This window comes from Rhopalosiphum padi, unplaced genomic scaffold (assembly GCF_020882245.1).
Source record: "Rhopalosiphum padi isolate XX-2018 unplaced genomic scaffold, ASM2088224v1 scaffold1, whole genome shotgun sequence".
Classification (NCBI taxonomy): domain Eukaryota; kingdom Metazoa; phylum Arthropoda; class Insecta; order Hemiptera; family Aphididae; genus Rhopalosiphum; species Rhopalosiphum padi.
Window position 1 is genome coordinate 113073 of NW_026869996.1, and position 27437 is coordinate 140509.

At 16.3% G+C, this 27437-nt stretch overlaps 3 pseudogenes across 2 annotated transcripts; all 3 read right to left on the minus strand.

Moving 5' to 3' along the window:
- Positions 1-491: 491 nt before the first annotated feature.
- On the minus strand, positions 492-2069 carry LOC132931284 (cytochrome b-like; annotated as a pseudogene). The gene has a single exon (XR_009662421.1). The product of XR_009662421.1 is annotated as a cytochrome b-like (transcript).
- Positions 2070-9950: 7881 nt separating this feature from the next.
- On the minus strand, positions 9951-10633 carry LOC132931318 (cytochrome c oxidase subunit 2-like; annotated as a pseudogene).
- A 6896-nt stretch (positions 10634-17529) lies between these two features.
- On the minus strand, positions 17530-18570 carry LOC132931296 (cytochrome b-like; annotated as a pseudogene). The gene has a single exon (XR_009662439.1). The product of XR_009662439.1 is annotated as a cytochrome b-like (transcript).
- Between the last annotated feature and the right edge of the window lie 8867 nt (positions 18571-27437).

Sequence of the window (27437 nt, forward strand, 5' to 3'; positions counted from 1 at the left end):
ATTAATTTAAAATTTTTTTTTTTTCTTTTTTTTTTGTTTATTTTATTATTAATTAGATTTTTAGCTGAAATAAATCGTTCTCCTTTTGATTTTTCTGAGGGTGAATCAGAATTAGTTTCTGGATTTAATATTGAATTTAGAAGTTTATCTTTTATTTTTATTTTTATATCTGAATATATAAGAATTATATTTATAGGGATACTATTATGTGAAATGTTTTTTGGTTTGATAATAAATAAATTTTATTTAAATATTTTTATTTTGATTTTTATATTTATAGTTATTTGATTACGTGGGTTTTTACCACGATTTCGTTATGATAAATTAATATATTTAGTTTGGAAATTAATTTTACCTTTGTCTTTATTTTTATTTGTCTTTAATTTTTCTATTAAATTATTTAACTTATATCATTAATTTAAGTATTAAGTTAATAGAATTAAATTCTATTTTTTATTTTCAAAATAAATATTTTAAATAAATTAATTAACTAAATTAATAATTTATCTCATAACTTTATGATATAAAAGTTAATGAAAAAGTAAGAAAAATAAATTGTTGTAAAAATTTGCCCTGTTGTAATAAATGGGTATTCAACTGGTTGTATCCCAATTCAGGTTAAAATAAAAAATGTTATAATAAATATTCAGAATAAAAATTTATTTAATGGGTAAAATTTATTTCTTAAAAAATTTTTATTGTTTAATATAGGTAAGATTAATAAAATTAAAATTGAAAGTATTAAAGCAATAACCCCTCCTAATTTATTAGGGATTGCTCGTAAAATTGAATAAGAAAATAAAAAATATCATTCTGGTTGAATGTGATTTGGTGTAATTATTGAATTTGCTATAATAAAATTATTGTGATCATTTAGTAGGTATGGAAAAATTAAAGCTAAAATAAAAAATATTCATATAAATATGATTAATCCAATTAAATCTTTAATTAGAAAATATGGAGAAAAAGTAATTTTATCAAAATTTCTATTAATTCCTAGTGGATTATTAGAACCTGTTAAATGAAGAAAGAATAAGTGAATAAAAGTAAATAAAATAATAATAAATGGTAAAATAAAATGGATTGAGAAAAATCGTGTTAATGTAGCATTATTAATTGAGAATCCCCCTCAAATTCAAATAACAATTGAATTTCCTAAATAAGGAATTGCTGATAATAAATTTGTGATTACTGTTGCCCCCCAAAATGATATTTGTCCTCATGGTAATACATAACCTACAAATGCTGTTATTATTGTTAATAATAATAAAATTACTCCAATAATTCATGTTATTTTAAAGTTGAAAGAATTTATATAGATACCTCGTCTAATATGAATATAAATTATAATAAAAAATATAGAAGCCCCATTTGCATGGAAAGATCGGATTAATCATCCAAAGTTAATATTTCGATTTATATTAATAATTCTTTGAAAAGCTAAATTAATATCTGTTTTATAATGGAAGGCTAAAAATAATCCTGTTAAAATTTGATTAATTAAACAAATTATTAATAAAGATCCAAAATTTCATATAAAACTAATTCTAGCTGGTGTAGGTAAATTTAATATTGGGGATAAAGTTTTTAGTATATTTTTTTTCATTAATTATTTTTTTGTCGAATTGGTCCTTTATTAATTTTTAGTATTCAAATAATTAAAATTAATATAAAAAAAAGGATTAAGATAATTAAATAAATTATTAAATTATTTGGTATTATGAATATATTTAATAAATTAAAATTATCTTCAAATATAAATTTATTTTCATAATTGAAATTTTCAAGATTGAGATTTAATTTTAAATAAAAGATTAACATTAAAATTAATGTTAATTTATAAATTATAATTTTATAATTTTTATTAATATTTAATTCATTAAAAGCAATTCTTGAAATATATAAAAAAATAATTATTAATCCTCCAATGTATAAGATAAATACTATAAATGAAATTCATGCTGTTTTAGTAATTATATTAATTATTAATGTTAAAGTTATAGTTTGAATTAAAATGATTAAGTTTGATCTAATTGGTGATTTTATTATAGTTAATAAAATTGCTATGGTTAAATTAGTTAATAAAATAAATTTTAAAATTCAGTATATATTTTAATTAAAATATTAATTTTGGAGATTAATGATAATATGTATATATTTATACTGATTTATTTTAAATAATTTTATAATTTTGATTTACAATATCAATGTTTTTTTTAAACTATTAAAATGATAAATTTATTTATTTTAGTATTAATATTTATATTATTTTCTGGAGTTTTATTTTATATTTTTAATTTTAATCATTTATTAATAATACTTTTAGGATTAGAATATTTATTATTAATTTTATCTTTATTATTTTTATTAAATTTAATAATATTTATTAAACAATATGTTTTATTATTAATTTTTTTTATTTTTTGTATTAGTGAAAGAGTTTTAGGTTTAACAATTTTGATTTTAATAGTTCGTATATATGGTAATGATTACTTAAAGTCATTAATAATTTTACAATGTTAATAATTTTAATATTAATTTTATTTAGTATGATTTTTTTTAGTCTTAATTTTAAAAGATGATGATTAGCCCAGAATTTTTTTTTTTTTTTTTTTTTTTTTTATATATTTCAAGATACCTATGTTTAATTATTTTTTAAATGTTAGTTATTTATTTGGTATAGATATATTTTCTTATTTGATATTTATATTAGGTGTTTGAATTATTAGATTAGTTTATATTTCTAGATTTAGTCTTAAGAATAATTATTTAAAGTATTTTAATTTTTTAATATTTATTTTTATTATTATTTTTTATTTTTGTTTTTTTAGAAATAATTTTATTTTATTTTATATTTTTTATGAAATTAATTTAATTCCTGTTATTATTTTAATTTATGGTTGAGGTTATCAATATGAGCGTTTTAAGGCTGGTTTTTATTTATTTATTTATATAATTTTTTTTTCTTTACCTTTTTTTTCTTGTTTATTGAGTTTAAATAATTTTAATTTTATATTTATATATTATTATGATTACTTATATAATTTAAATTTTTATTATTATTTATTTTTAATAATAATTTTTTTAGTTAAGATACCTTTATTTATATTTCATATTTGACTTCCAAAGGCTCATGTTGAGGCTCCTATTAGTGGTTCAATAATTTTAGCTGGGATTATATTAAAATTAGGTGGTTTTGGTATTTATCATGTTTTAATATTAGTTTTTAAAGTTAACTTAAAATTTAATTATTTATTTATTTCTTTATGTTTATTAGGTATATTGGTTTTAAGATTAGTTTGTTTTTTTCAGAGAGACTTAAAAATTTTGATTGCTTATTCTTCTGTTGTTCATATAGCTTTAGTAATTATTGGGTTTTTAACTTTAAATAATTGTGGTTATTTTGGTTCATTAATTTTAATATTTGGCCATGGTTTATGTTCTTCTGGTTTATTTTGTTTAAGAAATATTTGTTATTTACGTTTTAAAAGTCGAAGTTTATTTTTAAATAAGGGTTTAATTAATATTTATCCTGTTTTATCATTTTGGTGATTTTTATTATGTTCTTCAAATATATCTTTTCCCCCATCTTTAAATTTATTTGGTGAATTATTTTTATTAATTAGTTTAATAATTTGATTAGATTATTTTTATATATTATATTTTTTAATTATAATTTTAATATTTTTATATAGTTTATATTTATATTTATATACTCAATATGGTAAATTATTTTTTAATATAAATTATTTAGTTTATATTAATTTAAGAGAATATATATTATTATTTATGCATTGAGTTCCATTAAATTTAATTTTTTTAATTATAGAATTATTTTGTTATTTAAATAGTTTATTTAAAATATTAATTTGTGGAATTAAAGATTATATTTTTATATTTAAATAATTAAATTTAATTTTTTTTTTTTTTTTTTTTTTTTTTTATTTTATTTTATTTGTAGTTTTTTTTATTATAGGTTTATTAATGATTTATTTTGATAAATTTTATTTTATTGAATATATATTTTTTTTTTTTAATTCTTGTATAGTTTTATATGTTATTTTAATAGATTGAATATCTTTAATATTTATTTCTTTTGTTTTTTTAATTTCTTCTATAATTTTATTATATAGTATAGAATATATAAATTATGATTTTAATAAGAGTCGATTTTTAATATTAATAAATTTTTTTATTATATTTATATTTTTTTTGGTTATTAGTCCTAATTTGATTAGAATTTTATTAGGTTGGGATGGTTTAGGGATGGTTTCTTTTTGTTTAGTTGTTTTTTATCAAAATAAAAAATCTTATAGTTCAGGTTTAGTAACAGTTATTTTAAATCGTTTAGGTGATTTATTTATTATTATATCTATAATTTGAATATTAAATTTTGGTTCTTGAAATTTTATTTTAATTGATTATTATGTTAATTTAAATTATTTATTTTTTATTATATTGATAATTATAATAGCTTCTTTAACTAAGAGAGCTCAGATTCCTTTTTCTTCTTGACTTCCTTTAGCTATAGCAGCCCCTACTCCTGTTTCTTCATTAGTTCATTCTTCTACTTTAGTTACTGCTGGTATTTACTTAATAATTCGTTTTAATGAAATTTTTTTAAATTTTTCTTTTTTAAATTATTTAATAGTAATTTCTTGTTTGACAATATTAATAGCTGGTTTGAATGCAATTTTTGAATTTGATTTAAAGAAAATTATTGCTTTTTCTACTTTAAGACAAATAAGATTTATATTTATAATTTTATGTTTAGGTAAAATTGATATATGTTTTTTTTATTTATTAATACATGCTTTATTTAAATCTATAATATTTTTAAGAGCTGGGATTTTAATTTTAAATATAAATAATAATCAAGATATTCGTAAAATGGGTGGTTTAATTGATTATTTACCTTTTTGTGGTTTAATTTTTATATTTACTTTAATGTCTTTATGTGGTTTTCCTTTTTTTTGTAGTTTTTATTCAAAGGATTTAATTTTTGAATATTTTTTAATAATAAATTTAAATTTTTTTTTTTTTTTTTTTTTTTTATTTTCTTTTTTTTTAACTTTTTTTTATTCTATTCGTGTAATTTATTATTTAATAATAATAAATTTTTCTATATATAATTATATAATAATTGTTAAATTTGAAAGAAAAATTTTGATTATTAGAATAATATTTATTAGATTTATTATAATTTTTTTTGGTTCTTTTTTTATATGATTGATATTTTATAAGTTTGATTTAATTTTATTAGAATTTAAATTTAAAATTTTAAGAGTTTTAATTTTATTTTTTAGAATTTGATTTTTTTTTGAACTTAATAATTTTTTATTTTCTATAAGTTATTTTATTTCTTTATTTAATGTTTTTTTTTTTTGGTATAATATGAAATTTATTATTTTTTAAGGTTAATTTTTTTTTAAATAATTTTCTTTATGTTGGTTTTTTTTCTTTAAAAGTTTTCGAGGTTGGTTGAATTGAATATAATTTAAATAGAGGTTTAATTTTTTTTTTTAAAAAATTAATTTTATTTAGTCAAAATATTTTTTTAAATAGTTATAAGGTTTATATTTTATTATTTTTTTTATGATTTTTAATTATTTTATTTTTTAATTATTAAATTTGAATAGCTTAATTATAGAGCATTATATTGAAGATATAAAGGTAAATTTAAATTTTTTAAATAATTTTAAAAATTTTATTTTTTAAAAAAAAAGTTTTATTTTGAAATAAAGACTAAATCTTAGTTAAGGTTATTTTTGTGTTTTTAAAAAAAGGTAAAATTTTGATTTAATTTTAATTTTTTTTTATGGTAAGGTAGCTACCTTTGCAAATTTTTAAAAATTTTATTTTTTAAAAAAAAAGTTTTATTTTGAAATAAAGACTAAATCTTAGTTAAGGTTATTTTTGTGTTTTTAAAAAAAGGTAAAATTTTGATTTAATTTTAATTTTTTTTTATGGTAAGGTAGCTACCTTTGCAAATTTTTAAAAATTTTATTTTTTAAAAAAAAAGTTTTATTTTGAAATAAAGACTAAATCTTAGTTAAGGTTATTTTTGTGTTTTTAAAAAAAGGTAAAATTTTGATTTAATTTTAATTTTTTTTTATGGTAAGGTAGCTACCTTTGCAAATTTTTAAAAATTTTATTTTTTAAAAAAAAAGTTTTATTTTGAAATAAAGACTAAATCTTAGTTAAGGTTATTTTTTTGTTTTTAAAAAAAGGTAAAATTTTGATTTAATTTTAATTTTTTTTTATGGTAAGGTAGCTATCTTTGCAAATTTTTAAAAATTTTATTTTTTAAAAAAAAAGTTTTATTTTGAAATAAAGACTAAATCTTAGTTAAGGTTATTTTTGTGTTTTTAAAAAAAGGTAAAATTTTGATTTAATTTTAATTTTTTTTTATGGTAAGGTAGCTACCTTTGCAAATTTTTAAAAATTTTATTTTTTAAAAAAAAAGTTTTATTTTGAAATAAAGACTAAATCTTAGTTAAGGTTATTTTTGTGTTTTTAAAAAAAGGTAAAATTTTGATTTAATTTTAATTTTTTTTTATGGTAAGGTAGCTACCTTTGCAAATTTTTAAAAATTTTATTTTTTAAAAAAAAAGTTTTATTTTGAAATAAAGACTAAATCTTAGTTAAGGTTATTTTTGTGTTTTTAAAAAAAGGTAAAATTTTGATTTAATTTTAATTTTTTTTTATGGTAAGGTAGCTACCTTTGCAAATTTTTAAAAATTTTATTTTTTAAAAAAAAAGTTTTATTTTGAAATAAAGACTAAATCTTAGTTAAGGTTATTTTTTTGTTTTTAAAAAAAGGTAAAATTTTGATTTAATTTTAATTTTTTTTTATGGTAAGGTAGCTATCTTTGCAAATTTTTAAAAATTTTATTTTTTAAAAAAAAAGTTTTATTTTGAAATAAAGACTAAATCTTAGTTAAGGTTATTTTTGTGTTTTTAAAAAAAGGTAAAATTTTGATTTAATTTTAATTTTTTTTTATGGTAAGGTAGCTACCTTTGCAAATTTTTAAAAATTTTATTTTTTAAAAAAAAAGTTTTATTTTGAAATAAAGACTAAATCTTAGTTAAGGTTATTTTTGTGTTTTTAAAAAAAGGTAAAATTTTGATTTAATTTTAATTTTTTTTTATGGTAAGGTAGCTACCTTTGCAAATTTTTAAAAATTTTATTTTTTAAAAAAAAAGTTTTATTTTGAAATAAAGACTAAATCTTAGTTAAGGTTATTTTTGTGTTTTTAAAAAAAGGTAAAATTTTGATTTAATTTTAATTTTTTTTTATGGTAAGGTAGCTACCTTTGCAAATTTTTAAAAATTTTATTTTTTAAAAAAAAAGTTTTATTTTGAAATAAAGACTAAATCTTAGTTAAGGTTATTTTTGTGTTTTTAAAAAAAGGTAAAATTTTGATTTAATTTTAATTTTTTTTTATGGTAAGGTAGCTACCTTTGCAAATTTTTAAAAATTTTATTTTTTAAAAAATTATTTATAAATAATATATTATTTTTATATTGAAAATATAATGTTTTATTTTAAACTAATAAATATTTAAAGATTAAACATTAATAATGCTTTAAAAGATAGTTAGCAGCTTCTTTTTTAAAAATCTTTTTAATTGGAATTTTTTTTTCAATATTATTATTAACAGTAATAAACCTCTATTTTGGTTTCAATTAAAAATAAGGATTAAAAAAATCTATTATTAAGTCGAAATTAATATGTAATTTATTACTTCTTATTTAAGATAAATTATAAAATAATTTTTAAAAGCAAATTAAATGTTATAAATTTTAACTATTATCCTTTAAATTTTTCAATTTAATGATCCAAATTTTCATTCATAAAAAATAGTAATAATTATAAATATAAAAAAAATAATAAACATTAAATTAAAGTAAATTATGTTTGAAATCTTAAAGTTTAAAATTATTGGTATAATAATTGAAATTTCGATATCAAAAATTAAAAAAATAATTGCAATTAAATAAAAATTTAATGAAAATGGGATTCGTGATTTATTAAATGGGTCAAAACCACATTCAAAGGGTGCTGACTTATTATAATTAAATTTTATTTTTATATTAATTATAATTATTAGTATAAAAAGAATTATTAAAATAATAAATATTACAATTATTGAAATTAAATTTAATATAATTATTTTATTTAAATTTTAAACTTTTTGATTGGAAATCAAATATACTAATTTATATTAATAAAATTAATTATTTCATCAATAAAAAGTTATATAAAGAAATAGTCAAATGATATCAATAAAATGTCAATATCAAGCTCCTAATTCAAATCTGATATGATGAATATGAGAAAAGTGAAGTTTAATTATTCGTATAAGATTGATAATTAAAAAAATTGTTCCGATAATTACATGTAAACCATGAAATCCTGTTGCTATATAAAAAGAAGAACCAAAAATTGAATCTGAGAATGTAAATGTAGCTTGTTTATATTCTAATATTTGAAGTATTAGAAAGTAGATACTTAAAATAATTGTTAAATTTATAAAAATGATAGTTTTTTTTTTAGAATTATTAAGTAAGTAAAGATGAGCTAAAGTAACAGTAAAACTTGATGTTAATAAAATAATTGTATTTAATAAAGGAATTAATAATGGATTGAAAAATATAATATTTTTTGGTGGTCAATTTAGTCCTAGTTCAATTGATGGTGCTAAAGAATTGTGTAGAAAATTTCAAAAAAAAGAAATAAATAAAAATATTTCAGAGATAATAAATAAGATTATTCTAAATTTGATTAAATTTATAATATAAAAATTATGATTACCTTGAAATGTTCTTTCTCGAATTACATCTCGTCATCATAAGATAGAAATACTAATAATTATTAGTAGATTAAATAATGATATTATATTTATTTTAAAATTTATAATTATAATATTAGAAATTATTAAATTAAATGTATTAAATGCTATTAAGATAGGTCATGGACTTAATCTTAAAATAAAATATGGTTGATTAATTTTTATCATTATTCACTAGAGTATAAAGATGAAAGAATTGAGAATACATAACTTTGAATTAAAGCTACGCATAATTCAAAAATTATTATAAATATTTGAATAAAAATAATAATAATTATAAGTGAATTAAAATTTAATAGAGTTATTAATAAATGTCCTGCAATTAAATTAGCTGTTAAACGAATAGAAAGAGATATTGGTCGAATAATAATTCTTATTGTTTCAATAATTGTTATTAATGGGGCTAGGTAAATTGGTGTATTTAAAGGAATCAAGTGTGCAATTATATTTTTAGTGTTTTTACAAGTTGACAAAATAATAAAAAATATTCAAAATGGAATAGCTAAAGTAACAGAAAATACTATATGACTTGATGATGAAAAAATATATGGGAATAAGCTAAAAAAATTATTAAGTAGAATAAATATAAAAAGTGAAATAAATAAAAATGCAGGAGATTTAGTTTTTTTTATTTTATAAAGTATTAGTATTTCATTGTTTAGTATATTAAATATTTTAAATAATAATCAGTTTATTCGATTTGGTAAGATTCATAAAAAGTTTGGTATAAATAAAATGATTAAAAGAGTTCTGATTCAATTTATTTCTAAATTAAAAATTGTTGTTGATGGGTCAAAAATATTAAATAAATTTGTTGTAATTTTTTATGTTATTTTTTTTAAAAAAATTAATTTTTAAGTTTTTAATAAAATTAAAATATAGTAAGTTTATGATTACATAAAATGTAGAAAAAAAAAATAAGAATAAAATTAATCAATTAATTGGTGCTATTTGAGGAATTAAGTGATATTAATAAATAATTTTAATTTGACAAATTAATGTTATGCTTTAACTAATCTCTTTCATTAGAAGTAATTGCTAATTTACTATATTTTGATTTAAGAGATCATTACTTTGCTTTTCAGTCATCTAATGAATTAAAAATTTTTAATTCAATAAATAAATTTATTTAAATTAATTGATTCAATTTGAATAGGTATAAATCTGTGATTAATACCACAAATTTCTGAGCATTGTCCAAAGTATATTCCTGGTCGATTTATAAAAAGATTAATTTGATTTATTCGTCCTGGGATTGCATCAATTTTAATAGCTAAACTTGGAATTGTTCATGAATGAATTACATCGTCTGACGAAATTAAGAGTCGAATATTAAATTTAAATGGGATAATAGTTTTATTATCTACTTCAATTAATCGAAAATTTTCTTTATTTAATTCATTTATTATATAAGATTCAAATTCAATATTTGAAAAATCTGAATATTCATATGATCAGAATCATTGATGACCAAAAATTTTAATTGTTAAAATTGGGCATTTAATTTCATCTATTAAGTATAGTAGGTGAAGTGAAGGTATAGCAATAAAAATTAAAATAATTGGTGGAGTTGTAGTTCAGATAAATTCAATTATTTGATTTTCAGAGATTTTAATATTAATAAATTTATTTTTTATAATAAAAATTATTATATAAGTAATTGTTGTTATAATTATAATAATAATGAAAATTGTATGATCGTGAAAAAAAATTAATTGTTCTATTAGTGGTGAATTACTATTTTGAAATCTTAGTTTTATTCAAGTTATAATTTCTAAAAAAAGATTATTCTTTATAAATGAATTTTAAGTTCATTGCATATAGTTTCTGCCATATTAGAAATTAATAATTAGAGGTAATTCTGAATATGAATGTTCTAAGGGTGGTAAATTATGAATTCATTCAATAGAATTTCTTAAATTTAATTTAAAAATAGTTGTTTTTTTTAAAAAAATTCTATTTCAAATACAATAAATTAAAATAATAATTCTAAATGTTGAAATTATTGAACCAATTGATGAAATTATATTTCATAGTAAAAAATTATTTGGGTAATCTGTGTATCGTCGAGGTATACCATTTAAACCTAAAAAATGTTGGGGGAAGAAAGTTATATTTACCCCAATAAATATTAAAATGAATTGAATTTTTAAAATAAAATTATTTATTGAAAATCCAGTGAAAATTGGGAATCAATGAATTAAACTAGCAATAATAGCAAATACAATTCCTATTGATAATACATAGTGGAAATGAGCTACTACATAGTAAGTATCGTGAAGAATGATATCAATAGATGAATTAGCAAGAATTACTCCTGTCAATCCTCCAATTGTGAATAAAAAAATAAAACCTAAAGATCAAATTGTGGAAGGTGAAAAATTAATTTTAGATCCATAAATAGTAGCTAATCATCTAAAAATTTTAATTCCTGTTGGAATTGCAATAATTATAGTTGCTGATGTAAAATATGCTCGTGTATCAACGTCTATTCCAATTGTAAATATATGATGTGCTCATACAATAAATCCTAATAATCCAATAGTTAGTATAGCATAGATTATACTAATATTACCGAATGTTTCGTTTTTATTACTTTCTTGACTAATAATATGTGAAATTAATCCAAATCCGGGTAAAATTAAAATATATACTTCTGGATGTCCAAAAAATCAGAATAAATGTTGATAAAGAATTGGATCTCCTCCTCCTGCAGGGTCAAAGAATGATGTATTTAAATTACGATCAGTAAGAAGTATAGTAATTGCACCAGCTAAAACAGGTAAGGATAAAATTAATAATATAGCTGTAATTAAAATTGATCAAGGGAATAATGGAATTTGATTTAATTTTATATTATTAGGTATTATATTTAAAATTGTACAAATAAAATTAATTGCTCCTAAAATTGATGAGATTCCTGCTAAATGTAGAGAAAAAATTGTTAAATCAACTGAAATATTATTATGAGCAATATTATTAGATAAAGGGGGATAAATTGTTCATCCTGTTCCTGTTCCGTTATTAATTATAAAACTACAAATTATTATTATTAATGAAGGAGGTAATAATCAAAATCTAATATTATTTAATCGTGGGAATGATATATCAGGGCATCCTATTATTATAGGAATTAATCAATTTCCAAAACCACCAATAACAATTGGTATAGTTATAAAAAAAATTATAATAAAAGCGTGAATTGTAACAATTACATTATATAATTGATTATTATTAATAATTGAATTAATTTGACTTAGTTCTAGTCGAATTAAGATTCTAAGGGATGAACCAATTATACCTGATCAAATACCAAATAAAAAATATAAAGTTCCAATATCTTTATGATTAGTTGAAAAGATTCATTTTATAGATAAAATGGCTGATAATAGGTTATAAATTGTAAATTTATATATAGATTTAAAAAATCTTTTTATCAATAACTTTATATTCAAATTCTATGATATTAAATTGCAAATTTAAAGGTATTAATTATTTTAATTAAGGTTTAAAAAAAAATATTTTTAATTTTGAAGATTAATAGTTTAATTTAACTTAAAACCTTAATAAATAAATAAATAACTAAAAAATAATCTAAAGAAGTTAATAAATATTAATAAGTTGTAATTATTTTTTTTTAATTGAAGATATCATTTATTGAATAAGTTAAAATTAAATAATATGAAATAAGTTATTTTAATATAAAAATATAAATTTAAAATTGTTAATATAATTAATATTATTATAATTAAATATAAATTATTATAAATTAAGTTTTTGATTAATATTCATTTTATTAAAAACCCAATTATAGGTGGTAATCCTATAATTGAAAAAATTAATATTATTAAATTTAGTTTAAAGAAAAAATTTAAATTAAAAAATTTTATTTGATTAATATAATTAATATTATAATTATTTAAAATTTTAATAATTAAAAAATTTAAAATTGAGTAAATTAAAAAATAATTGATTCATAATTTATTATTTATTAAAATTGCAAATAGTATTCATGTTGAATTATTGATTGAAGATATTGCTAAGATTTTACGTATAGAATTTTGATTTATTCCAAAAATTGAGTTTATTGAAATTAAAATAATTAAGAAAATTAAATTTTTATCAATATTTAGATATGAAATTAAAACAAATGGGGAAATTTTTTGTCAAGTTATTATTAATAGGCATGAAAATCAATTTAATCCTTCTATTATTGAAGGTAATCATAAGTGAAAAGGTATTAATCTTAATTTTATTAATAGTGGTAAAATAATTAAAATATTACTATTATTTATAAAAAAAAAATTTTTATTAATTAAGAAAATTAATAATAAAATTGAAGCAAAAGCTTGAATTAAGAAATATTTTATTGTAGCTTCAATAGAGTAAATTGATGATTTAAAATTTAAAATAGGAATAATTGAGAATAAGTTTAATTCTAACCCTATTCATATTGAAAGTCAATTAGATGCTGAAATTGATATTAAAGTTCTAAATATTAATATAATTAAAAATATTATTTTTGTTAAATTTAAATTTATCAGAAAAAAGAATATTATTCTATATTTGAAGTATGAATCCAAAAGCTTAATTTAGCTTATTTTTCTAATTTACTTATACTTAAGTGTTTATGCATATAAATTTTTGAAATTTATGGATTAGTTTAATTCTTAAAGTATAATAAAAGTATATATAATACATGATTTACTCTATCAAAGTAACCCTTTTTCAGGCATTTTATTTTTAAAATATTATTTAATAAAAAAATGTTTATTGGTTTATAAATGTATTAGAAAAAATATCAGAAAATTTTTTAAAAAAAAATATTTTAATGAGGCATGACGTTTCTATTTATCTGAAAAGGGGGGCTATGCCCCTCCAAAAAAAAAAAGAAGGAAGAAGAGTATATAGAGGATTTATAAATATGTATAGTAGTATACATATATAGACTTCATATGTATATAGTATATATATATAATATAAATATACATCTATATAGCTTATATATTTATATATATATATATATATATATATATATAAATCCTTATATGATGTTAATAATCTATACATTTAATATATATATATATATATTAATATATAAATCCTTATATGAATATATATAGATATTTATTGTATATATATATATAAGAGGTAAAGAAGAAAAGTATTAGTTATTTTATATTAATAATATTAATTTGATTAAAATAATTAATTTAAGTAATTATATTTAAAAACAGAAACTAATAAATTGTATTAAAATTTAGATTTAAAATTTAAATAGTATTATAATTAAAAAATATTAGAATTAAAGTTAAAATAATTAATTTAAGTAATTATATTTAAAAAACAGAAACTAATAAATTGTATTAAAATTTAGATTTAAAATTTAAATAGTATTATAATTAAAAAATATTAGAATTAAAGTTAAAATAATTCAGTTAATTATTTAAATTTTGATTTAATTTATTTATTTAAAATTTATAATATTATAAAACCGTATTATTTTAATTTTACTAATAATTATAATTTATTTTGTTATAAAATTTTATTTAATTAAAAAGATACATGAAATTTTTTGATTGTTAATAATTTCTTAAAGGATTTTAATTATTCTCAGTATTAAGTATTAAATATTAAAGAAATTTAGATTTAATTATTAATTTAAGTATAAACTAAATATGTGCCAGCAGTTGCGGTTAAACATAATATACAAATAAAATAGTTTGGTTATTAGTATTAAATATAATTTATAATTTAATTTTTTTTTAAAAAGTAAAATTTAATTAAATATTATTATTATAATTATTTTATTCTATTAAATTTTATTTAAAACTAGGATTAGATACCCTATTATAAAAATTTAAATTAATTTACTAAAAAATTAATAGTTATGTTCTTTAAATTTAAAAAATTTGGCGGTATTTTAGTCTTATTAGAGGAACCTGTTTATTAATTGATAATCCACGATTAATTTTACTTATTTAATTAATTCATATATCGCTGTCATGAATATATTAAAAAATTTATTTTCTTTATTTATTATTATAATTTATGTTAAGTCAAGATGTGGTTTATAAATAAGAATATAATGGGTTACATTAAATTTTATTTTTGGATTTTAAATGAAAATTAAAATGAAATTGGATTTAATAGTAAATTTATTTATTTTGTTAATATGAAGAAAGATCTAAAATATGTACATATTGCCCGTCATTCTTATTAAAAATAAGACAAGTCGTAACAAAGTAAATGTACTGGAAAGTGTATTTAGAAAGATTAAATAAATATCTAAATTTAAGTATATCATTTACAATGATAAGATGTTGTTAAACTTTATTTAAATTTATTTTATTAATATAATAATTTTTATTTGATTTTTTATAAAAATAATTTATTTATTTAAGGTTTTAGTATTTATTAAAAATTAATTTATAGATTTATAGTTTAATAGTATTGTGAAAGAAATAATTAAATTTATAAAAGAATTAATTTAGTACCTTTTGTATCAGGGTTGATTAAAATTTTTAATTTTTTTTTAAATTCTCAAAATTTATAGAGTTAATTTTATTATTAATTTATTGTGTTATAAATATTTATAAAATAATATTAGTTTTGAAATTTAATTCGTTATATTATATTTAGTTATTTAAGATTTAAATTTAATTTAAAATTTTAAAAGTTATTTTGATTTTGTTGATTAATATTTTAAATTTAAATTATTTTAGGGATAAGCTTGAAATTTTTATATAATAATTTATTTATTTTAATAATTTATAGGAATAGAAATTTTTATTTAAGTTTGTAAAAATTTATTATTTATTTATTTTTAATTTATTATAAATTATTTATTATTAATATTAAATTTTATTAATGAATATTTAATTAATAGTAATAATGATTAAATTAGTATAATTTACATTTATAAATTATGAATTCGGCAAAAATTATTTTCATCTGTTTAACAAAAACATTGTATTAAGTTTAATTTAATATAGGATCTGCTCAATGATTTATTAAATAGCTGCAGTATTTTGACTGTGCAAAGGTAGCATAATAATTAGTCTTTTAATTGAGGACTTGTATGAAAGATTTGATGAGAAATAAACTTTATTATTTATATAATTAAAATTTTATTTTTAAGTAAAAAAGCTTAAATTATTTAAAGGGACGATAAGACCCTATAAAACTTTATAAATTTTAATTTTAATTTTTTTGGTTTTATAAATATTTTATTTTTATAATTTATTTTATTGGGGTGATAAAAAAAATTAATAAACTTTTTTTAAAATTTAACATTATTTAATGAATTTTTGAATTAAAATTTTTAATTAAAGGAAAAAGTTACTTTAGGGATAACAGCGTAATTAATTTTTTAAGTCCAAATTTAAAAATTAGTTTGCGACCTCGATGTTGAATTAAGATTAATCTTAGGTGCAAAATTTTAAGTATTAGGTCTGTTCGACCTTTAAATTCTTACATGATTTGAGTTCAAACCGGTGTAAGCCAGGTTGGTTTCTATCTTTTAAAAATTAATTTGTTTTAGTACGAAAGGATTAAATAATTAAATTAAATTTTTATTAAATGAATAAAAATAATTTAACTATTTTGGCAGATAATTGTGTTAAATTTAGAATTTAATTATATAATTTTTATTATAGATAGTAATTTTTATATTTGTTATAATTATTAATTTTTTGATTTTATTTTTAATAGTTTTTATAAGAGTTGCTTTTTTTACTTTATTAGAGCGTAAAGTTTTAGGTTATATTCAATTACGTAAAGGTCCGAATAAGTTTTTGATTAAAGGTATTTTTCAACCTATAGGTGATGGGTTAAAATTATTTTTTAAAGAAGTTAATTATCCGAGTAATATAAATTTTTTTATTTTTATAATTTCTCCTTTATTGGGTTTATTAATTTCAATTTTTTTTTGATTTATTTATCCTTATATTGGTATGAACTATATTATAGGATTTGGTTTAATTTATATATTTTGTTGTTCAAGTTTAATAGTTTATATTTTTTTAATAATTAGATGATCTTCGAATTCTAATTATTCAGTTTTAGGTATAATTCGGTTTATTTCTCAAATGATTTCATATGAAGTTAGAATAATAATTATTATTATAAATTTAATATTTTTAATTAATAGTTTTAATTTAAATGATTTTTATATCTATCAAATTAATTTAAAATTTTTTTTTTTTCTTTTTTTTTTGTTTATTTTATTATTAATTAGATTTTTAGCTGAAATAAATCGTTCTCCTTTTGATTTTTCTGAGGGTGAATCAGAATTAGTTTCTGGATTTAATATTGAATTTAGAAGTTTATCTTTTATTTTTATTTTTATATCTGAATATATAAGAATTATATTTATAGGGATACTATTATGTGAAATGTTTTTTGGTTTGATAATAAATAAATTTTATTTAAATATTTTTATTTTGATTTTTATATTTATAGTTATTTGATTACGTGGGTTTTTACCACGATTTCGTTATGATAAATTAATATATTTAGTTTGGAAATTAATTTTACCTTTGTCTTTATTTTTATTTGTCTTTAATTTTTCTATTAAATTATTTAACTTATATCATTAATTTAAGTATTAAGTTAATAGAATTAAATTCTATTTTTTATTTTCAAAATAAATATTTTAAATAAATTAATTAACTAAATTAATAATTTATCTCATAACTTTATGATATAAAAGTTAATGAAAAAGTAAGAAAAATAAATTGTTGTAAAAATTTGCCCTGTTGTAATAAATGGGTATTCAACTGGTTGTATCCCAATTCAGGTTAAAATAAAAAATGTTATAATAAATATTCAGAATAAAAATTTATTTAATGGGTAAAATTTATTTCTTAAAAAATTTTTATTGTTTAATATAGGTAAGATTAATAAAATTAAAATTGAAAGTATTAAAGCAATAACCCCTCCTAATTTATTAGGGATTGCTCGTAAAATTGAATAAGAAAATAAAAAATATCATTCTGGTTGAATGTGATTTGGTGTAATTATTGAATTTGCTATAATAAAATTATTGTGATCATTTAGTAGGTATGGAAAAATTAAAGCTAAAATAAAAAATATTCATATAAATATGATTAATCCAATTAAATCTTTAATTAGAAAATATGGAGAAAAAGTAATTTTATCAAAATTTCTATTAATTCCTAGTGGATTATTAGAACCTGTTAAATGAAGAAAGAATAAGTGAATAAAAGTAAATAAAATAATAATAAATGGTAAAATAAAATGGATTGAGAAAAATCGTGTTAATGTAGCATTATTAATTGAGAATCCCCCTCAAATTCAAATAACAATTGAATTTCCTAAATAAGGAATTGCTGATAATAAATTTGTGATTACTGTTGCCCCCCCAAAATGATATTTGTCCTCATGGTAATACATAACCTACAAATGCTGTTATTATTGTTAATAATAATAAAATTACTCCAATAATTCATGTTATTTTAAAGTTGAAAGAATTTATATAGATACCTCGTCTAATATGAATATAAATTATAATAAAAAATATAGAAGCCCCATTTGCATGGAAAGATCGGATTAATCATCCAAAGTTAATATTTCGATTTATATTAATAATTCTTTGAAAAGCTAAATTAATATCTGTTTTATAATGGAAGGCTAAAAATAATCCTGTTAAAATTTGATTAATTAAACAAATTATTAATAAAGATCCAAAATTTCATATAAAACTAATTCTAGCTGGTGTAGGTAAATTTAATATTGGGGATAAAGTTTTTAGTATATTTTTTTTCATTAATTATTTTTTTGTCGAATTGGTCCTTTATTAATTTTTAGTATTCAAATAATTAAAATTAATATAAAAAAAAGGATTAAGATAATTAAATAAATTATTAAATTATTTGGTATTATGAATATATTTAATAAATTAAAATTATCTTCAAATATAAATTTATTTTCATAATTGAAATTTTCAAGATTGAGATTTAATTTTAAATAAAAGATTAACATTAAAATTAATGTTAATTTATAAATTATAATTTTATAATTTTTATTAATATTTAATTCATTAAAAGCAATTCTTGAAATATATAAAAAAATAATTATTAATCCTCCAATGTATAAGATAAATACTATAAATGAAATTCATGCTGTTTTAGTAATTATATTAATTATTAATGTTAAAGTTATAGTTTGAATTAAAATGATTAAGTTTGATCTAATTGGTGATTTTATTATAGTTAATAAAATTGCTATGGTTAAATTAGTTAATAAAATAAATTTTAAAATTCAGTATATATTTTAATTAAAATATTAATTTTGGAGATTAATGATAATATGTATATATTTATACTGATTTATTTTAAATAATTTTATAATTTTGATTTACAATATCAATGTTTTTTTTAAACTATTAAAATGATAAATTTATTTATTTTAGTATTAATATTTATATTATTTTCTGGAGTTTTATTTTATATTTTTAATTTTAATCATTTATTAATAATACTTTTAGGATTAGAATATTTATTATTAATTTTATCTTTATTATTTTTATTAAATTTAATAATATTTATTAAACAATATGTTTTATTATTAATTTTTTTTATTTTTTGTATTAGTGAAAGAGTTTTAGGTTTAACAATTTTGATTTTAATAGTTCGTATATATGGTAATGATTACTTAAAGTCATTAATAATTTTACAATGTTAATAATTTTAATATTAATTTTATTTAGTATGATTTTTTTTAGTCTTAATTTTAAAAGATGATGATTAGCCCAGAATTTTTTTTTTTTTTTTTTTTTTTTTTATATATTTCAAGATACCTATGTTTAATTATTTTTTAAATGTTAGTTATTTATTTGGTATAGATATATTTTCTTATTTGATATTTATATTAGGTGTTTGAATTATTAGATTAGTTTATATTTCTAGATTTAGTCTTAAGAATAATTATTTAAAGTATTTTAATTTTTTAATATTTATTTTTATTATTATTTTTTATTTTTGTTTTTTTAGAAATAATTTTATTTTATTTTATATTTTTTATGAAATTAATTTAATTCCTGTTATTATTTTAATTTATGGTTGAGGTTATCAATATGAGCGTTTTAAGGCTGGTTTTTATTTATTTATTTATATAATTTTTTTTTCTTTACCTTTTTTTTCTTGTTTATTGAGTTTAAATAATTTTAATTTTATATTTATATATTATTATGATTACTTATATAATTTAAATTTTTATTATTATTTATTTTTAATAATAATTTTTTTAGTTAAGATACCTTTATTTATATTTCATATTTGACTTCCAAAGGCTCATGTTGAGGCTCCTATTAGTGGTTCAATAATTTTAGCTGGGATTATATTAAAATTAGGTGGTTTTGGTATTTATCATGTTTTAATATTAGTTTTTAAAGTTAACTTAAAATTTAATTATTTATTTATTTCTTTATGTTTATTAGGTATATTGGTTTTAAGATTAGTTTGTTTTTTTCAGAGAGACTTAAAAATTTTGATTGCTTATTCTTCTGTTGTTCATATAGCTTTAGTAATTATTGGGTTTTTAACTTTAAATAATTGTGGTTATTTTGGTTCATTAATTTTAATATTTGGCCATGGTTTATGTTCTTCTGGTTTATTTTGTTTAAGAAATATTTGTTATTTACGTTTTAAAAGTCGAAGTTTATTTTTAAATAAGGGTTTAATTAATATTTATCCTGTTTTATCATTTTGGTGATTTTTATTATGTTCTTCAAATATATCTTTTCCCCCATCTTTAAATTTATTTGGTGAATTATTTTTATTAATTAGTTTAATAATTTGATTAGATTATTTTTATATATTATATTTTTTAATTATAATTTTAATATTTTTATATAGTTTATATTTATATTTATATACTCAATATGGTAAATTATTTTTTAATATAAATTATTTAGTTTATATTAATTTAAGAGAATATATATTATTATTTATGCATTGAGTTCCATTAAATTTAATTTTTTTAATTATAGAATTATTTTGTTATTTAAATAGTTTATTTAAAATATTAATTTGTGGAATTAAAGATTATATTTTTATATTTAAATAATTAAATTTAATTTTTTTTTTTTTTTTTTTTTTTTTTTATTTTATTTTATTTGTAGTTTTTTTTATTATAGGTTTATTAATGATTTATTTTGATAAATTTTATTTTATTGAATATATATTTTTTTTTTTTAATTCTTGTATAGTTTTATATGTTATTTTAATAGATTGAATATCTTTAATATTTATTTCTTTTGTTTTTTTAATTTCTTCTATAATTTTATTATATAGTATAGAATATATAAATTATGATTTTAATAAGAGTCGATTTTTAATATTAATAAATTTTTTTATTATATTTATATTTTTTTTGGTTATTAGTCCTAATTTGATTAGAATTTTATTAGGTTGGGATGGTTTAGGGATGGTTTCTTTTTGTTTAGTTGTTTTTTATCAAAATAAAAAATCTTATAGTTCAGGTTTAGTAACAGTTATTTTAAATCGTTTAGGTGATTTATTTATTATTATATCTATAATTTGAATATTAAATTTTGGTTCTTGAAATTTTATTTTAATTGATTATTATGTTAATTTAAATTATTTATTTTTTATTATATTGATAATTATAATAGCTTCTTTAACTAAGAGAGCTCAGATTCCTTTTTCTTCTTGACTTCCTTTAGCTATAGCAGCCCCTACTCCTGTTTCTTCATTAGTTCATTCTTCTACTTTAGTTACTGCTGGTATTTACTTAATAATTCGTTTTAATGAAATTTTTTTAAATTTTTCTTTTTTAAATTATTTAATAGTAATTTCTTGTTTGACAATATTAATAGCTGGTTTGAATGCAATTTTTGAATTTGATTTAAAGAAAATTATTGCTTTTTCTACTTTAAGACAAATAAGATTTATATTTATAATTTTATGTTTAGGTAAAATTGATATATGTTTTTTTTATTTATTAATACATGCTTTATTTAAATCTATAATATTTTTAAGAGCTGGGATTTTAATTTTAAATATAAATAATAATCAAGATATTCGTAAAATGGGTGGTTTAATTGATTATTTACCTTTTTGTGGTTTAATTTTTATATTTACTTTAATGTCTTTATGTGGTTTTCCTTTTTTTTGTAGTTTTTATTCAAAGGATTTAATTTTTGAATATTTTTTAATAATAAATTTAAATTTTTTTTTTTTTTTTTTTTTTTTTATTTTCTTTTTTTTTAACTTTTTTTTATTCTATTCGTGTAATTTATTATTTAATAATAATAAATTTTTCTATATATAATTATATAATAATTGTTAAATTTGAAAGAAAAATTTTGATTATTAGAATAATATTTATTAGATTTATTATAATTTTTTTTGGTTCTTTTTTTATATGATTGATATTTTATAAGTTTGATTTAATTTTATTAGAATTTAAATTTAAAATTTTAAGAGTTTTAATTTTATTTTTTAGAATTTGATTTTTTTTTGAACTTAATAATTTTTTATTTTCTATAAGTTATTTTATTTCTTTATTTAATGTTTTTTTTTTTTGGTATAATATGAAATTTATTATTTTTTAAGGTTAATTTTTTTTTAAATAATTTTCTTTATGTTGGTTTTTTTTCTTTAAAAGTTTTCGAGGTTGGTTGAATTGAATATAATTTAAATAGAGGTTTAATTTTTTTTTTTAAAAAATTAATTTTATTTAGTCAAAATATTTTTTTAAATAGTTATAAGGTTTATATTTTATTATTTTTTTTATGATTTTTAATTATTTTATTTTTTAATTATTAAATTTGAATAGCTTAATTATAGAGCATTATATTGAAGATATAAAGGTAAATTTAAATTTTTTAAATAATTTTAAAAATTTTATTTTTTAAAAAAAAAGTTTTATTTTGAAATAAAGACTAAATCTTAGTTAAGGTTATTTTTGTGTTTTTAAAAAAAGGTAAAATTTTGATTTAATTTTAATTTTTTTTTATGGTAAGGTAGCTACCTTTGCAAATTTTTAAAAATTTTATTTTTTAAAAAAAAAGTTTTATTTTGAAATAAAGACTAAATCTTAGTTAAGGTTATTTTTGTGTTTTTAAAAAAAGGTAAAATTTTGATTTAATTTTAATTTTTTTTTATGGTAAGGTAGCTACCTTTGCAAATTTTTAAAAATTTTATTTTTTAAAAAAAAAGTTTTATTTTGAAATAAAGACTAAATCTTAGTTAAGGTTATTTTTGTGTTTTTAAAAAAAGGTAAAATTTTGATTTAATTTTAATTTTTTTTTTATGGTAAGGTAGCTACCTTTGCAAATTTTTAAAAATTTTATTTTTTAAAAAAAAAGTTTTATTTTGAAATAAAGACTAAATCTTAGTTAAGGTTATTTTTTTGTTTTTAAAAAAAGGTAAAATTTTGATTTAATTTTAATTTTTTTTTTATGGTAAGGTAGCTATCTTTGCAAATTTTTAAAAATTTTATTTTTTAAAAAAAAAGTTTTATTTTGAAATAAAGACTAAATCTTAGTTAAGGTTATTTTTGTGTTTTTAAAAAAAGGTAAAATTTTGATTTAATTTTAATTTTTTTTTATGGTAAGGTAGCTACCTTTGCAAATTTTTAAAAATTTTATTTTTTAAAAAAAAAGTTTTATTTTGAAATAAAGACTAAATCTTAGTTAAGGTTATTTTTTTGTTTTTAAAAAAAGGTAAAATTTTGATTTAATTTTAATTTTTTTTTATGGTAAGGTAGCTACCTTTGCAAATTTTTAAAAATTTTATTTTTTAAAAAAAAAGTTTTATTTTGAAATAAAGACTAAATCTTAGTTAAGGTTATTTTTGTGTTTTTAAAAAAAGGTAAAATTTTGATTTAATTTTAATTTTTTTTTATGGTAAGGTAGCTACCTTTGCAAATTTTTAAAAATTTTATTTTTTAAAAAAAAAGTTTTATTTTGAAATAAAGACTAAATCTTAGTTAAGGTTATTTTTTTGTTTTTAAAAAAAGGTAAAATTTTGATTTAATTTTAATTTTTTTTTATGGTAAGGTAGCTATCTTTGCAAATTTTTAAAAATTTTATTTTTTAAAAAAAAAGTTTTATTTTGAAATAAAGACTAAATCTTAGTTAAGGTTATTTTTGTGTTTTTAAAAAAAGGTAAAATTTTGATTTAATTTTAATTTTTTTTTATGGTAAGGTAGCTACCTTTGCAAATTTTTAAAAATTTTATTTTTTAAAAAAAAAGTTTTATTTTGAAATAAAGACTAAATCTTAGTTAAGGTTATTTTTGTGTTTTTAAAAAAAGGTAAAATTTTGATTTAATTTTAATTTTTTTTTATGGTAAGGTAGCTACCTTTGCAAATTTTTAAAAATTTTATTTTTTAAAAAAAAAGTTTTATTTTGAAATAAAGACTAAATCTTAGTTAAGGTTATTTTTGTGTTTTTAAAAAAAGGTAAAATTTTGATTTAATTTTAATTTTTTTTTATGGTAAGGTAGCTACCTTTGCAAATTTTTAAAAATTTTATTTTTTAAAAAAAAAGTTTTATTTTGAAATAAAGACTAAATCTTAGTTAAGGTTATTTTTGTGTTTTTAAAAAAAGGTAAAATTTTGATTTAATTTTAATTTTTTTTTATGGTAAGGTAGCTACCTTTGCAAATTTTTAAAAATTTTATTTTTTAAAAAATTATTTATAAATAATATATTATTTTTATATTGAAAATATAATGTTTTATTTTAAACTAATAAATATTTAAAGATTAAACATTAATAATGCTTTAAAAGATAGTTAGCAGCTTCTTTTTTAAAAATCTTTTTAATTGGAATTTTTTTTTCAATATTATTATTAACAGTAATAAACCTCTATTTTGGTTTCAATTAAAAATAAGGATTAAAAAAATCTATTATTAAGTCGAAATTAATATGTAATTTATTACTTCTTATTTAAGATAAATTATAAAATAATTTTTAAAAGCAAATTAAATGTTATAAATTTTAACTATTATCCTTTAAATTTTTCAATTTAATGATCCAAATTTTCATTCATAAAAAATAGTAATAATTATAAATATAAAAAAAATAATAAACATTAAATTAAAGTAAATTATGTTTGAAATCTTAAAGTTTAAAATTATTGGTATAATAATTGAAATTTCGATATCAAAAATTAAAAAAATAATTGCAATTAAATAAAAATTTAATGAAAATGGGATTCGTGATTTATTAAATGGGTCAAAACCACATTCAAAGGGTGCTGACTTATTATAATTAAATTTTATTTTTATATTAATTATAATTATTAGTATAAAAAGAATTATTAAAATAATAAATATTACAATTATTGAAATTAAATTTAATATAATTATTTTATTTAAATTTTAAACTTTTTGATTGGAAATCAAATATACTAATTTATATTAATAAAATTAATTATTTCATCAATAAAAAGTTATATAAAGAAATAGTCAAATGATATCAATAAAATGTCAATATCAAGCTCCTAATTCAAATCTGATATGATGAATATGAGAAAAGTGAAGTTTAATTATTCGTATAAGATTGATAATTAAAAAAATTGTTCCGATAATTACATGTAAACCATGAAATCCTGTTGCTATATAAAAAGAAGAACCAAAAATTGAATCTGAGAATGTAAATGTAGCTTGTTTATATTCTAATATTTGAAGTATTAGAAAGTAGATACTTAAAATAATTGTTAAATTTATAAAAATGATAGTTTTTTTTTTAGAATTATTAAGTAAGTAAAGATGAGCTAAAGTAACAGTAAAACTTGATGTTAATAAAATAATTGTATTTAATAAAGGAATTAATAATGGATTGAAAAATATAATATTTTTTGGTGGTCAATTTAGTCCTAGTTCAATTGATGGTGCTAAAGAATTGTGTAGAAAATTTCAAAAAAAAGAAATAAATAAAAATATTTCAGAGATAATAAATAAGATTATTCTAAATTTGATTAAATTTATAATATAAAAATTATGATTACCTTGAAATGTTCTTTCTCGAATTACATCTCGTCATCATAAGATAGAAATACTAATAATTATTAGTAGATTAAATAATGATATTATATTTATTTTAAAATTTATAATTATAATATTAGAAATTATTAAATTAAATGTATTAAATGCTATTAAGATAGGTCATGGACTTAATCTTAAAATAAAATATGGTTGATTAATTTTTATCATTATTCACTAGAGTATAAAGATGAAAGAATTGAGAATACATAACTTTGAATTAAAGCTACGCATAATTCAAAAATTATTATAAATATTTGAATAAAAATAATAATAATTATAAGTGAATTAAAATTTAATAGAGTTATTAATAAATGTCCTGCAATTAAATTAGCTGTTAAACGAATAGAAAGAGATATTGGTCGAATAATAATTCTTATTGTTTCAATAATTGTTATTAATGGGGCTAGGTAAATTGGTGTATTTAAAGGAATCAAGTGTGCAATTATATTTTTAGTGTTTTTACAAGTTGACAAAATAATAAAAAATATTCAAAATGGAATAGCTAAAGTAACAGAAAATACTATATGACTTGATGATGAAAAAATATATGGGAATAAGCTAAAAAAATTATTAAGTAGAATAAATATAAAAAGTGAAATAAATAAAAATGCAGGAGATTTAGTTTTTTTTATTTTATAAAGTATTAGTATTTCATTGTTTAGTATATTAAATATTTTAAATAATAATCAGTTTATTCGATTTGGTAAGATTCATAAAAAGTTTGGTATAAATAAAATGATTAAAAGAGTTCTGATTCAATTTATTTCTAAATTAAAAATTGTTGTTGATGGGTCAAAAATATTAAATAAATTTGTTGTAATTTTTTTATGTTATTTTTTTTAAAAAAATTAATTTTTAAGTTTTTAATAAAATTAAAATATAGTAAGTTTATGATTACATAAAATGTAGAAAAAAAAATAAGAATAAAATTAATCAATTAATTGGTGCTATTTGAGGAATTAAGTGATATTAATAAATAATTTTAATTTGACAAATTAATGTTATGCTTTAACTAATCTCTTTCATTAGAAGTAATTGCTAATTTACTATATTTTGATTTAAGAGATCATTACTTTGCTTTTCAGTCATCTAATGAATTAAAAATTTTTAATTCAATAAATAAATTTATTTAAATTAATTGATTCAATTTGAATAGGTATAAATCTGTGATTAATACCACAAATTTCTGAGCATTGTCCAAAGTATATTCCTGGTCGATTTAATAAAAAGATTAATTTGATTTATTCGTCCTGGGATTGCATCAATTTTAATAGCTAAACTTGGAATTGTTCATGAATGAATTACATCGTCTGACGAAATTAAGAGTCGAATATTAAATTTAAATGGGATAATAGTTTTATTATCTACTTCAATTAATCGAAAATTTTCTTTATTTAATTCATTTATTATATAAGATTCAAATTCAATATTTGAAAAATCTGAATATTCATATGATCAGAATCATTGATGACCAAAAATTTTAATTGTTAAAATTGGGCATTTAATTTCATCTATTAAGTATAGTAGGTGAAGTGAAGGT